Genomic DNA, 12,537 nt, shown 5'->3' with positions numbered 1-12,537 from the left:
TCAATATATATAAGTATGTAGGTATACTCCTCATATGAGTTTATCCACGTCCAGCTGGATGGCTGCCTATCAGTGTGGCGTGCTGCTCAAAAACTAACAGGAATAAAATCATACGATGCAACCAACAACCCAACCAACTACTATAAACAAAAAAGTTCTTCTTCTTGTTGTGTTCACAAATGACGTTAACCCACCGCAACAGAGTAAGCTCGCGTACGTCAGTCAATTTGTGTGGAGAGAAATAAAACAACCATGCAGAGAGACCTCCGAGTGGCGTGTTGTTTCTCCATGTTATATTAATGTGGTTGTATGTGCCCACACACAACATCCATTCGTATTAAAACAAAAAAAAAACATTCAGTTTTCTTTTGGGGGAAACATCAAAAAAGCTCTCTGTGTGTGTGAAATATACCACAAATGAGAGACTAACTAAACTCTCCAAACAGTTATAAACATATGACAATGATGAGAGTAGCCGCCATGGAGAATAGAAGAAAATGAAAGAGAATGACAGGAATCGTTTTGGTGGTAACAAAAGGTGGCCTGATATATGTGCCAGCCAGCAGCTGATGGTTTTTTTTAATTCGCATTAAAAACGAAATATAGAAATACCGGTAATGTTATAAACAACCATCCAAACATATATATAATAGCAGATGTACATACATATTATATACATATGTATGGATTATTATCTACCATATGTGTAGTGTTGTGTTTTGTTGACGGCATTCAAACAAATATGGACTAAATCTAAAAACAGAGGAAATGTAAATATTTATCAAATGACCAAATGAAGGTTAAAGAGAACTTGAATTGGGAAGTTTTTTAAAATTGAACTAAATTACACTGTTTAACAGCTTTCCGAACCTCAATTATGATAATGTTATCCGAAACATCAAAGTGGCAACAAATGGAAATTGTGACGTCATCTTTGGAACCCCGTCGATCATGAGATGCAGCGGTCGGTGGAAGATGTGAAAAGAGAATCTCCATTATATAGTGTATATGAATGGTGTAAGATCCAAAAATTTGTATGATTCTGACCTACTCTATTTCAGGTTTAAAAAGATTGTAACCTGTATTAGTTGCAACCAAAGTGCATCTGTAAGCAGGTTCGAATCAAAAATTGTCAACAAGGCAACGATGTATATAAAGGTTGGACTGATGACCAAGGTGAGTATTCTACGATGATCAGAAAGCACGCAATATCTGCCGTGAATGAAAATCTCAGCTTCATCTCCACGGTGAAGTCTCGAGAATTCACCAGCACTTCTGTCACCTACAACAACCACCAAACGCATCAGTGCCAAAGACATCTCTGACAAAAAGATTTACCGGAGAGCAGTTAACTTTTGCCACCGGTTTATCGGACGGGACAGGAACTTTTTACAAGTCCCCTTTTTGCAAGGCAACGAATTCCTTCTGATTAACAGGAATCTCAAATTCATTCCGAAGTTATCTCGAAATTATTCGAATGACATTGCGTGGGACTTTTTAATTGAAAATATTTCGACTTCGCGTGTTATTTCAAACACAGTGATCCCTCCCTATAAAATAGGATAAGACAGTGAGTGGTCTGAGCACAGTACCCTCTAAGGGATCTCTGAGTGTTGATAAGACCCTGACACCATCATTCACTGCCAAGGAGGGATGATGATGGATGAATTTTCTGACCACTAAGCACCCACCTAGGCATCTCTGAGTGTTGAGAAGTCCCTGACAACATCCTCCACTGTGATGCATGGCAAAGAAGTGTCAAAGTCTGTCCGAAGGAAAACTGAGTAAATACAAAAAAATTTTCAAAACCCAAATCAAGGGTAATGACCATTGATCAGTTGTTGCTGAAAAAACCGAAAGTGGCGAATGAATCCCGAACACAATCAATAGCAGTAAAGAGAATGAGGTGTTCGGATGAGCAGCAATCTGTTACAAAGAGACCCACGCAGTCATTAGATGCACGGCAAACGGCTTCGTCACGTCAATGGAGGATGCTGCCAAGAGCGGTAAAGGTGAGTTGAAAGTCAAAACCGAAGTAGTAAGCCGTGAAACCGGTGCTTAGCGACCATGCTTTTCAACCACCAGCAGTTCCATAAGGTCTTCGAGTGGCGATCATGGATCGAGCTGACCCTGATGGGTGTGTCAACGAATATCACTGGTTGTGCTAGTCGACAGATACATGGAGGACTTCTTCCTGAACGACGAAGTTGGTCGTCAGAATACCTTACACGAATTAGGTTCGACCAGAACAACTTATATAAGGGGATCTGAATTGTTAATTCTAGAACTAAGAAGTCCTCGGACTTCCTTATGAGCACAATTAACAACAGTGATACTCTTTGTGAAGGTAGCTAGCTGGAAGCTGGTTGCCTCAGTGTGGATCCCACCATTACTCATGGGACAGGCAGGAGAAAACGCTGAGGATGTTAGAAAAGCAGAATGACGGACTTCAGATGAAGAAATGGAGGACCCTGAGCTTATTTGAAAATAACGGCGATTAATGGGGATAATACAATTTCGACTAAGCCACTAACGAACAGCAAGCGTTAAACATGGAGCAGATTAATCTGCATAATTACAAGGCAGTAGCTGCTAAATTGCTCATCAAGGAACAATACTTTTACAAGAATAAGGTGACCGAATTAAGATGCAAAAATTTAACGATTTTCACCATATCCACTGGAGAGAAGGTAAAAACCTGTATATGTAGTAGGTAAAAAAGAACTAACTTTGATGCTTCTTTCAAATTCCAGCCACAGTGATATGATGGCAACTAGAATCGAATATTTTTTTCAAAGGATTTACCGTGTTCATTTTTAAAGATAATTTTCTAGGGGATCTAAATAAAAATGAATTGGGCTTCTATTTATTTTCCAAACCTGAAATTGTCTGTAGACAATTCTGTTGGACTGTCTAATTAACAGAAAAGAAGAAAATAGCTAATTATGTTATCTTTTTGCAAAATTGACTTCACCTGGGGCCCTCGCCATCAATATATATCCATTATAAGACATTTTCACCACATAAGTGCCACGAACAAAAAAATCAATCAACCCTAACTTTCACCAAAAAAGTAATGACAGATAACCCCAATCAAGTTCTCTAATGAGGTACCAAATATTATAAATTACCACGCATGTTAGAACAGACCGAAAAACCAGAACAGAATAGATAATTATATACTCAATTCCACATATATAAATATTCAGTTCTGATGTCGACCCCCTTATCTTCTATAAATTATTTTATTTAGTTGTACTTATCTTATCATCAAAGCACTTCTATAGAATAATTTTATTTCATCTCACAATTAGAACAATATTTCCGCGCAAAAAAATATTCATAATTTGTGAAAAGATGACGAACTGGTTAGATGTGGTCCGACCGCCACCACCATGCACAAGTGGTATGATGAATAAATCTTAAAAATCATATGTTTGCTCGTTCCATCATTTATGTGGTGGGGGTCATTAAAAAAGGGGCAAAGGAGGGTAGCATTCATGAATATGCCAAAACGGGGGCAAGTAGAGGGGGGCAAAGACATGTTGAAAAATAAACACGCCATGTGCGAGATGGGAAAAAGAGAATAACATAATAGCGCGACGACGACGACATAAAAAAACTGATAATCTTGAACTTGATTTGTTTTGCTTTCGCAGTATTCAGTTTGTGCGAAATTCGCTGTGTGCGGTTATAAGGGGATTTTTTCTTCTTTTGTTTTGCTTGTTTCTATTTTATTTTAGTGTAACAACAAAAGGCAAAAAAAGTAACAAAAGATTATATATAAAACAAACGCAGAAATTGTCTGTTGTTTTTGAAAATTTCTTGGCAAAGTGTATTGAACTACCGGCAAAATAAAACAACCGAGACAATATTTTGAAAAAAAAGGTTTTGTGTTTTTTGTTTCAAATTGTTTTAAAAATATTGGTTTTGTTTAAAAAAAATATACAATAATCCACAATAAAGAATAATTTTTGAAATGATAGACTATAGAAGGCATGGATTTTTTAAAGAATAATTTTTCAGGGTCAATACAAGGCGTGGATTTATTAAAGACTAATTTTTCAAGAGCCCAAAAAGGTGACAAGACGAGATGTGCAAACTATAGAGGAATTAGTCTTCTTCCCATCGCATATAAAGTGCTATCCAATGTGCTGTGTGAACGATTAAAGCCAATGGTCAATGACAATATTGGACCATACCAATGTGGCTTCAGACCTGGCAAATCCACCATTGACCAGATTTTCACTCTATGCCAAATCTTGGAAAAGACCCATCGACACATTCCACCTATTCGTCGACTATAAAGCCGCATTCAACAGCCCTATCCGTTCACACCTCTGAACGGATAGGGCCATGGTACATTCGGCATTCCTGCAAAATTAATACGGCTATGCAGGATAACTTTAAGTGGCACACGGGCAGCAGTTAAAGTCGGAAAGGACCTATCGGAGCCCTTCAATACCGAACGAGGATTCAGACAAGATGACAGTTTGCAAAGGTGAACAGAAATGGCATTCTGTATACCAAACAACACATGTTACTCACCTACGTCTATGACTTCGATATATTGGGTCGAACATTGCGAGCGGTAACAGCCACCTTTGAAGAAATTGAGAAGGAGTATGCCAAAGTGGGCCTGGCAGGAAACGGCGAGAAGACCAAGCGGGTGGTACCAACGCGCAAGACGTCCAATAGACTCGGACCAACTGTGGAACTTGAGAACTACAGCTTCGAGGTAGTTAAAGATTTTATATACCTTGGTACCGCCATAAATAAAACGAATGACATCAGTTTTGAAATTCGGAGGATTGTGATGGCCAACAGATGCTACTATGGTATAAGTAAGCAGTTTAGAAACATGGCCACCTCCCGCCAGACCAAACTCACACTTTACAAGACGCTGGGTACTTGCGCAAGCAGATGAGGCAGTTCTTGGGGTGTTTGAAATTCTCCGAAATATCTACGGGCCGATCTGAGCCGTGAATATTGGCGTGGAATGAACTACGACCTCTACAATTTGCCTCTACAATTCGTATTGAGCTGCAGCGACTACGGTGGCGAATGAATGAGAATGTCCCAGCTCAAAAGGCATATAAAAGCGAGCCTAATGGTGGTTCCCGTAGAAGGGGAAGGCCACGAATTAGATGGAAAGACCAAGTAGAAAACAACATCTTGGAACGTGGTCTTTTAAATGGGAGGAGATGCGCACAAGACCGACGCGCTTGGAAATATTTTTTAAGCTCGCCAATACAAGGCGTGGATTTTTTAAAGACTAATTTTTCAAGGGTCATCCATACAAGGCGTGGATTTTTTAAAGAATTATTTTTCAAGGACCATACAAACAAGGCGTGGTTTTTTTAAAGACTAATTTTTCAAGGGCCATACATACAAGGCGTGGTTTTTTTAAAGACTAATTTTTCAAGAGCCAATTTAAGGCGTGGATTTTTTAAAGACTAATTTTTAAAGAGCCAACTTAAGGCGTGGATTTTTTAAAGACTACTTTTTCAAGAGCCAATTTAAGGCGTGGATTTTTTAAAGACTAATTTTTCAAGAGCCAATTTAAGGCGTGGATTTTTTAAAGACTAATTTTTTCAAAGGTCAACCAAAGGCGTGGTTTTTTAAAGACTAATTTTGTCAAAGGTCAACCAAAGGCGTGGTTTTTTAAAGACTAATTTTTTCAAAGGTCAACCAAAGGCGTGGCTTTTTAAAGACTAATTTTTTCAAAGGTCAACCAAAGGCGTGGTTTTTTTAAAGAATCATTTATTCAAAGGTCAACCAAAGGCGTGGTTTTTTTAAAGAATAATTTTTTTTAAAAAGTCAACCAAAGGCGTGATTTTTTTTAGACTAATTTTTCAATGGTATTTTTTGAGGGTTTATAAAAGGGATCGATTTTTTAAAGACTAATTTTTCAATGATATTTTTGAGGGTCTATAAAAGGGATGGCTTTTTAATAACAAATTATTCAAGGATATTTTTTGAGGGTCTATAAAGGGGGCCGATTTCTTAAAGACTTATTTTTCAAGGATATTTTTTGAGGTTCTATAAAAGGCTTGGATTTTTTAAAGACCAATTTTTTCTAATTTTTCAAGGATATTTTTTGAGGGTCTATAAAGGGGACTGATTTTTTAAAGACTTATTTTTCAAGGATATTTTTTGAGGTTCTATAAAAATCGTGGATTTTTTAAAGACCAATTTTTTCTAATTTTTCAAGGATATTTTTTCGAGTTTCTATAAAAGTGATGAATTTTTTAAAGACTTATTCTTCAATGGCCATAAAAGGTCTTGATTTTTTTCAATTTCCTTTCAATAATATATTTTCTAACAATTATGGGTGATGTGTATAATTTGTTGTCTGTTGCCTGTGAAATTTTTTTTATTTCAAACTACGATGAAATGAAATCAAAATCCATATGTGTAATTCATAGAAATAAAATATATAAATAAAAAATTATACCCTCAACACGTGTTTTGAGAACTATTGCAAGCCGCTGTCAGTTTTTGCCTGCTGTCTGTCTATATTGTTGGGAATTGGACGGGTGGTTGGATGGATGGATGACGCCGCCTCATACACTTATTATTTATTATTAATATCAAATTCCATAAATAATTACATTCCATTTAGAAGTCAATTTCACAATGAATGAGAAATGCAAAACAACTGTTGTTATATTGTAAGTCAGTCAATTTGTTTACTCAATACAATTGTGTATAAAATTATAGCATCTCCTTTGCTTCTATTTTATTTTTCCATTTAAATATTTATAATGTTTGAATTTAATGTAAACAAATTAACATTACGATACGTGCCTATTTTTGCCCTTTGATATTGTCTACGTGTACTTCCACTTCAAGAATTATTTTTGAACTTCGTACAGGTTGGTTGTCTTCATGTAATAAATGAGTCACATTTTCATAAGAGCTGACGTGTTCCACATATTATGGATTTTTAAGGCAGGCATATGTTGTTTCTCTGAGAAGGTAGGCGGCCTTTATTGGCCTTACTAATTATCAACGAAAATACGCTTTGGTCTACATAGAGAAAAACCTCTGGTCGTTATAAAAATACCAGTAAGAATATTAATCTGGGGTCTATAAAGGCGTGGATTTTTTAAAGAATATTTTTCTGGGGTCTATAAAGGGCGTGGATTTTTTAAAGAATATTTTTCTGGGGTCTATAAAGGCGTGGATTTTTTAAAGAATATTTTTCTGGGGTCTATAAAGGCGTGGATTTTTTAAAACATATTTTTCTGGGGTCTATAAAGGTTTGGATTTTTTAAAGAATATTTTTCTGCTGTCCATAAAGGCCTGGATTTTTTAAAGAATATTTTTCTGCTGTCCATAAAGGCCTGGATTTTTTAAAGAATATTTTTCTGGGGTCTATAAAGGCGTGGATTTTTTAAAGAATATTTTTCTGGGGTCTATAAAGGCGTGGATTTTTTCTAGGGTCTATAAAGGCGTGGATTTTTTAAAGAATATTTTTCTGGGCTCTATAAAGGCGTGGATTTTTTTAAAGAATATTTTTCTGGGGTCTATAAAGGCGTGGATTTTTTAAAGAATATTTTTCTGGGGTCTATAAAGGCGTGGATTTTTTAAAGAATATTTTTCTGGGGTCTATAAAGGCGTGGATTTTTTTAAAGAATATTTTTCTGGGGTCTATAAAGGGCGTGGATTTTTTAAAGAATATTTTTCTGGGGTCTATAACGGGCGTTAATTTTTTTAAAGAATATTTTTCTGGGGTCTATAAAGGGCGTGGATTTTTTTAAAGAATATTTTTCTATTGTCTACAAGAAGTCTATTCAGTATTTTGGGGCCATATTTTTTGGTGTTTTATGGCAAGACACTCTGGTTTTCAAGTGGAAGACCTCCTGGCCTTATATGAAAAAACCGAATCGTAATAATTAATAAAAATGTGTCAACGTTTCATATACGTGTGTGTGTTTGTTGGGATTCCATACAGTATAGGCGTTATATTATAATTTCATAATAATTAAAAAATAATTTAAAATTCATTAGATCATGGTTAATATCAATTTTTATAACATATAATTTATCCTCCAGCTTAAATAAGGGTATTTTTGTAAAACAGTTAACCTTGTGGATGACCTCATAGCCAATAATTCATTAAGGCATATACATTTTGAACTTTATCAACTTCCATTAGAATTACAATAATTATTGTAATGCAAGTAATGCCTATTTGTACTGGTACTGCTATCGGAGTGAGCCCGGCACAATGGGCTAAGGGTAAATCCCACGAAGACAGAGTTGGTACTGTTCACGAGAAAGTGGAAAATTCCAACGTCCCCCCTCCTACCAATACTGGATGGAACAGCCCGCCCTAGAACTCTCAATTGAGGCGAAGTCCCTCGGCACTATCGTTGACCAACAATTAAATTGGAAAAGAAACGTAGAGGAACGCACAAAGATAGGTCTCATGGCGCTCTCTTCATGCAAGAACTCTATGGGGAAAAGCGGCACTCCACAAGCTGCTTTAAATGCGATAATAATTCGAATGTCCCTTGATTTACAAGTCCAATTGCAAGCAACTAGATGTTCATTGAGACTCAGAGAATCAAGAGCGTGGCGAAACTCACACCTTTGACATACAAATGTCATCAACACGATGCTAAATTGTTATATATCCATGAATTAGCCTAATTTTAGTGACTACATTCCTCTCTACATAAATTTTGAGGATTTCGAAACACATTTTCCAAGCAGGGAGTCCTGGGCGAGCGGGTTAACTCCTTTAGACAGTCTTGCGGTCTTTAAAGACGGATCTAAGATGGAGAAAGGCAAAGGTGCAGGTGTCTTTTGCGATAAACTCTCTATTAAGAACTCAAACAAATTGAACAAAAAATGTACCGGTTTTCAGGCAGAAATTCTAGCAATCAAGAAGGCAGCGGAAATAGTCAAAGAATTATGGCGCAATGACAATGACTATACAGGGTATAAAGCCGCCTTACAGGCTATAAATACGCGCACTATACATTCTAGAGAAGTTTTGCTAGATATACGCATTGTTAGACTTTGTTACCGGGCATAGTGACATAATGGGGAAGGAAATAGCTGACGAGCTTGCACGTACTGGGGCTCACAGTCGATCAACAACCAGTTGATGCTACTGTTAAACCACCTCTCAACTATTACCTAGGTATAATCCATAAGATCTTTTTAGATAAAGCGGGGCACAGATGTCGGGAGGAAACCTCATGTAGAACCTCTAAATCCATCTGGCCTTTGATTTCTATGCCTAGATCAAATTCATTAATTTCTCTTGGCAAAAAAAGGAAATGAAACTGATTGTAGGAATCATTACTGGTCACTGCAGGATTAGGTCTCTTATTTCCTATGGGTCGATTACTGACGTCTATGTAAGGACGAAGAAGATACAGACACGACTATGTAGATGCCTGGCAGCTGGCGACGTCAACAATGTGGTAGTTATGAGATTAACACTCGTTCATTCTTCTCCAATGTAGACCGCATCATCATTTGCAACTTCGCCAAGAGAATATTCGGGATTAGTTATAACTCTCTCTCCATTCCCATCTCCTTCTCTTTTTTTCTTTCTCCGCATTTCGTTTTTTCTCTTAGGATGAACACAATGAACCATTGGTCTCCAGGTGAAGTGACCGTCAATTTGACGCGTCCTTTAACCTAACCTAAATTATATAGGTCTTCTACAATTCCTCTTTCGGACAGAATGCATCATACAGACCTTTTGTAGAACTTCTGAAAGCTTTCGATAAAGATCGTTCGTTTCGTTTGGTGGTTGAAATTCTTTCAGACATTCGTTCATGAATGAAAACTAACATTCGCGAAGGCTCAAAAGAGCAAACAAGAACACAATAATTCTTGGACATGCGTTTTGTTATTCCACACAAGCTCAACACTTTCTGCTACACACACACACATTCGCTGTGTGTGTGTTTACTTTTTTATGACATTTTTGTTGTTTTTAACAGCGCTCGGGAGCATTCGTGAACATTTGTTTTTTTTTTAATTCAAATTACGCTTGTTACAAAATTAAAAATAGCGCAACTCTAATTACTCTCAACTTACCAAGGAGAGAGAGAGAAAAACTCTCATCGCCAACAGTGTAAAACCCCGCTTTCTGCTACACACACATTCTTTCCTTGTTTGTGTGTGTTTACTTTTTGTTTTTAACAGTGATCGTGAGCATTCGCGAACATTTTTTTTTTTAGTTTTTCAAAAGAATGTTCTTCAGCAACAAATGCTCGCAAAAGAACGAATCGACGACGCTTGCAGCGAAATTTTGACAGAAAACAGTCTGCAAAAAATTTCCATGCCTAATTTACTTCTTTGTCTGCCTTACCCCCTTGCCCTTCCCTCCCCACATACCCTCATCGATGATTGTAGTTAATTTTTGACATTGTAACAAAATTAAAAAACAAAAAAAAACATTTGCAGAATTTTTTCAAACATTTGAAACTCTCTGCTGGCATAAATAGTTGTTATTTGCAGAATTTTATTTTCAATATTTTTTTTTGGTTAGCAACGGTTAACGAGTTTATGAAGGCTATGCAGTGGTTTTGGAAGAATTTGTAAAGCTGTGAAGTGGTGAAGAGGTCAGACGACCGTTAAAGAGTTGATCATTTGGATAATTAAATTATCTATGTATGTGTATTTATACATTAGGGAGTAACGACGGATTCAAACGGGTTTGTTGTTATGAATAGAATATATCTGCAGGTTGTGTTCTGACCTCAATAATCATTTGAATCATTTGAATATTTTTAAAAAATTATAAACAAACGTTCTTCATTTTTTCGGGGTCAGCTCAACTAGACTTTGAGGTTGGGAATTGAGTTTCTATAGAAAAAAAAAAATAATTATTTCGATAGCAATAAGGAACTTATTTTACATCTTTTATTTCAAAAGCAAGGTTAATATATTCAGATAGACCTATTGTTATAAGTCTAGCGGATATATTCCATTCATAAAATCGGATGATATTCTTCTTTACCTCCCCTGTATATAAAAAGCAACAATAACAATATAAATATTTTGTTTAATGCTTTAATGATAGGCTCGATTTTTTTTAATGGCCGAACTACCTCACATCACTCATTCAGTTTTACAAGTTCGTTCATATTCAATATTTTTTTCTGTATTAAAAAATAACCTCCAAAAAACTTGTTGACTATTGCTAACCAAAAAAAATTGAAACAAGAAATCTGCAAAAAAAAACCTAATTATGCCAGACGCCGAACCTGTTCATAATATTTTAAAATTCTCAAACATTTTATAATTGTTTTATTTATTGGTTGCAAAAAAATTAACAATAATCGAAGTGCGGTGCGTGCTGTATTATAGAAAGGGACTGGAACGCCAGTCAGACAATGGGGGAAAAATTAGGCATGCAAATTTCCGGTCTCGTTTTATTTATGCCATTTATAATTAGGTTGATTTTTAATAAGAGAAATAAAACAGAGGGTTCTGTCCCATTGTTGTAAATATATGCTAAAATAATGAAGATGGGTGGGTTCTTTTGTAGGAGGGTAGGATGAAAAAATCGAGGTTTCGAAAAAACGCAATTCAAGTCTCAAAATTTCGTGTCAATCGGACTAACATTAGGAGTTTGGTGCACCATTTACCTTAAATCTGACGAAAATATATATCGGAGCTATATCTAAATCTGAACGGATTATCTCGAAAATTAGCACATATCATTCTAGACTTAATTCAGTACGCCATGCCGAATTTCGTGCAAATCGAAAGATATTTAGAGGCTTTGACGGGACTTGGGCAACAAATTTACATAAAATCGGACGAAAATATATATATCTAACTCTGAACCGATTTCCGCGAAACTTAACACACATCATTCTATACTTAATTCAGTACGCCATGTCAAATTTCATGCAATCGAAATATATTTAGGGACTTTGGCGAACCATTTACCTTAAATCGGACGTAAATATATATATATATATATTAAAAATCTGAACCGATTTCCACGAAACTTCACGAACGTCATTCTAGGCCTAATTCAGTTCGCCATTCCGAATTTCGTGCAAATCTAAAGATATATAAGGACTTTGGTGCACTATTTACATTAAATCGGAAGAAAATATATATGGGATCTATATCTAAATCTGAACCGGTTTCCACAAAACTTAGCACACATCATTCTGGACTTAATTCAGTACGACATGCCAAATTTCGTGCAAATCGAAATATATTTAGGGACAATTTAAATAAAATCGGACGAAAATGTATATGGGAACTATATCCAAATTTGAACCGATTTTTCCCAATTTCAATAGGGTTCGTCCTTGTGCCAAATAAATGTTCCAAATTTCATCCAATTCGGATCATAAATGCTACCTGTACTTTGTTTACAATTTAACATGGACAGACAGAAAGACAAACATACGGTCGGACGGACTTGCAAAAATCGACTCAGAAAGTGATTCTTTGCATAATGAAATTTTTCGTATTAAACCAGCGGTACCCCCGAAAGGAAATCCTGTGTACGTTACTCTCTAGGACGATTGTTTTTAAAAT

General features: G+C 36.1%; 1 protein-coding gene across 1 annotated transcript in view; it reads right to left on the bottom strand.

Annotated features, from left to right (window-relative positions):
* Positions 1-12,537, bottom strand: part of LOC133335815 (acyl-CoA Delta-9 desaturase-like) — a 54,311-nt gene that overhangs the window by 6,290 nt on the left and 35,484 nt on the right. The gene's annotated exons all lie outside the window — the stretch shown is intronic.

The sequence above is a fragment of the Musca vetustissima genome, unplaced genomic scaffold (genome assembly GCF_032173495.1).
Source record: "Musca vetustissima isolate MV318-11 ecotype Yass unplaced genomic scaffold, APGP_CSIRO_Mvet_v1 utg149065, whole genome shotgun sequence".
NCBI lineage: Eukaryota > Metazoa > Arthropoda > Insecta > Diptera > Muscidae > Musca > Musca vetustissima.
The sequence above is the reverse complement of the archived record's forward strand: the minus strand, read 5'-3'. Positions and strand labels throughout refer to the sequence as shown.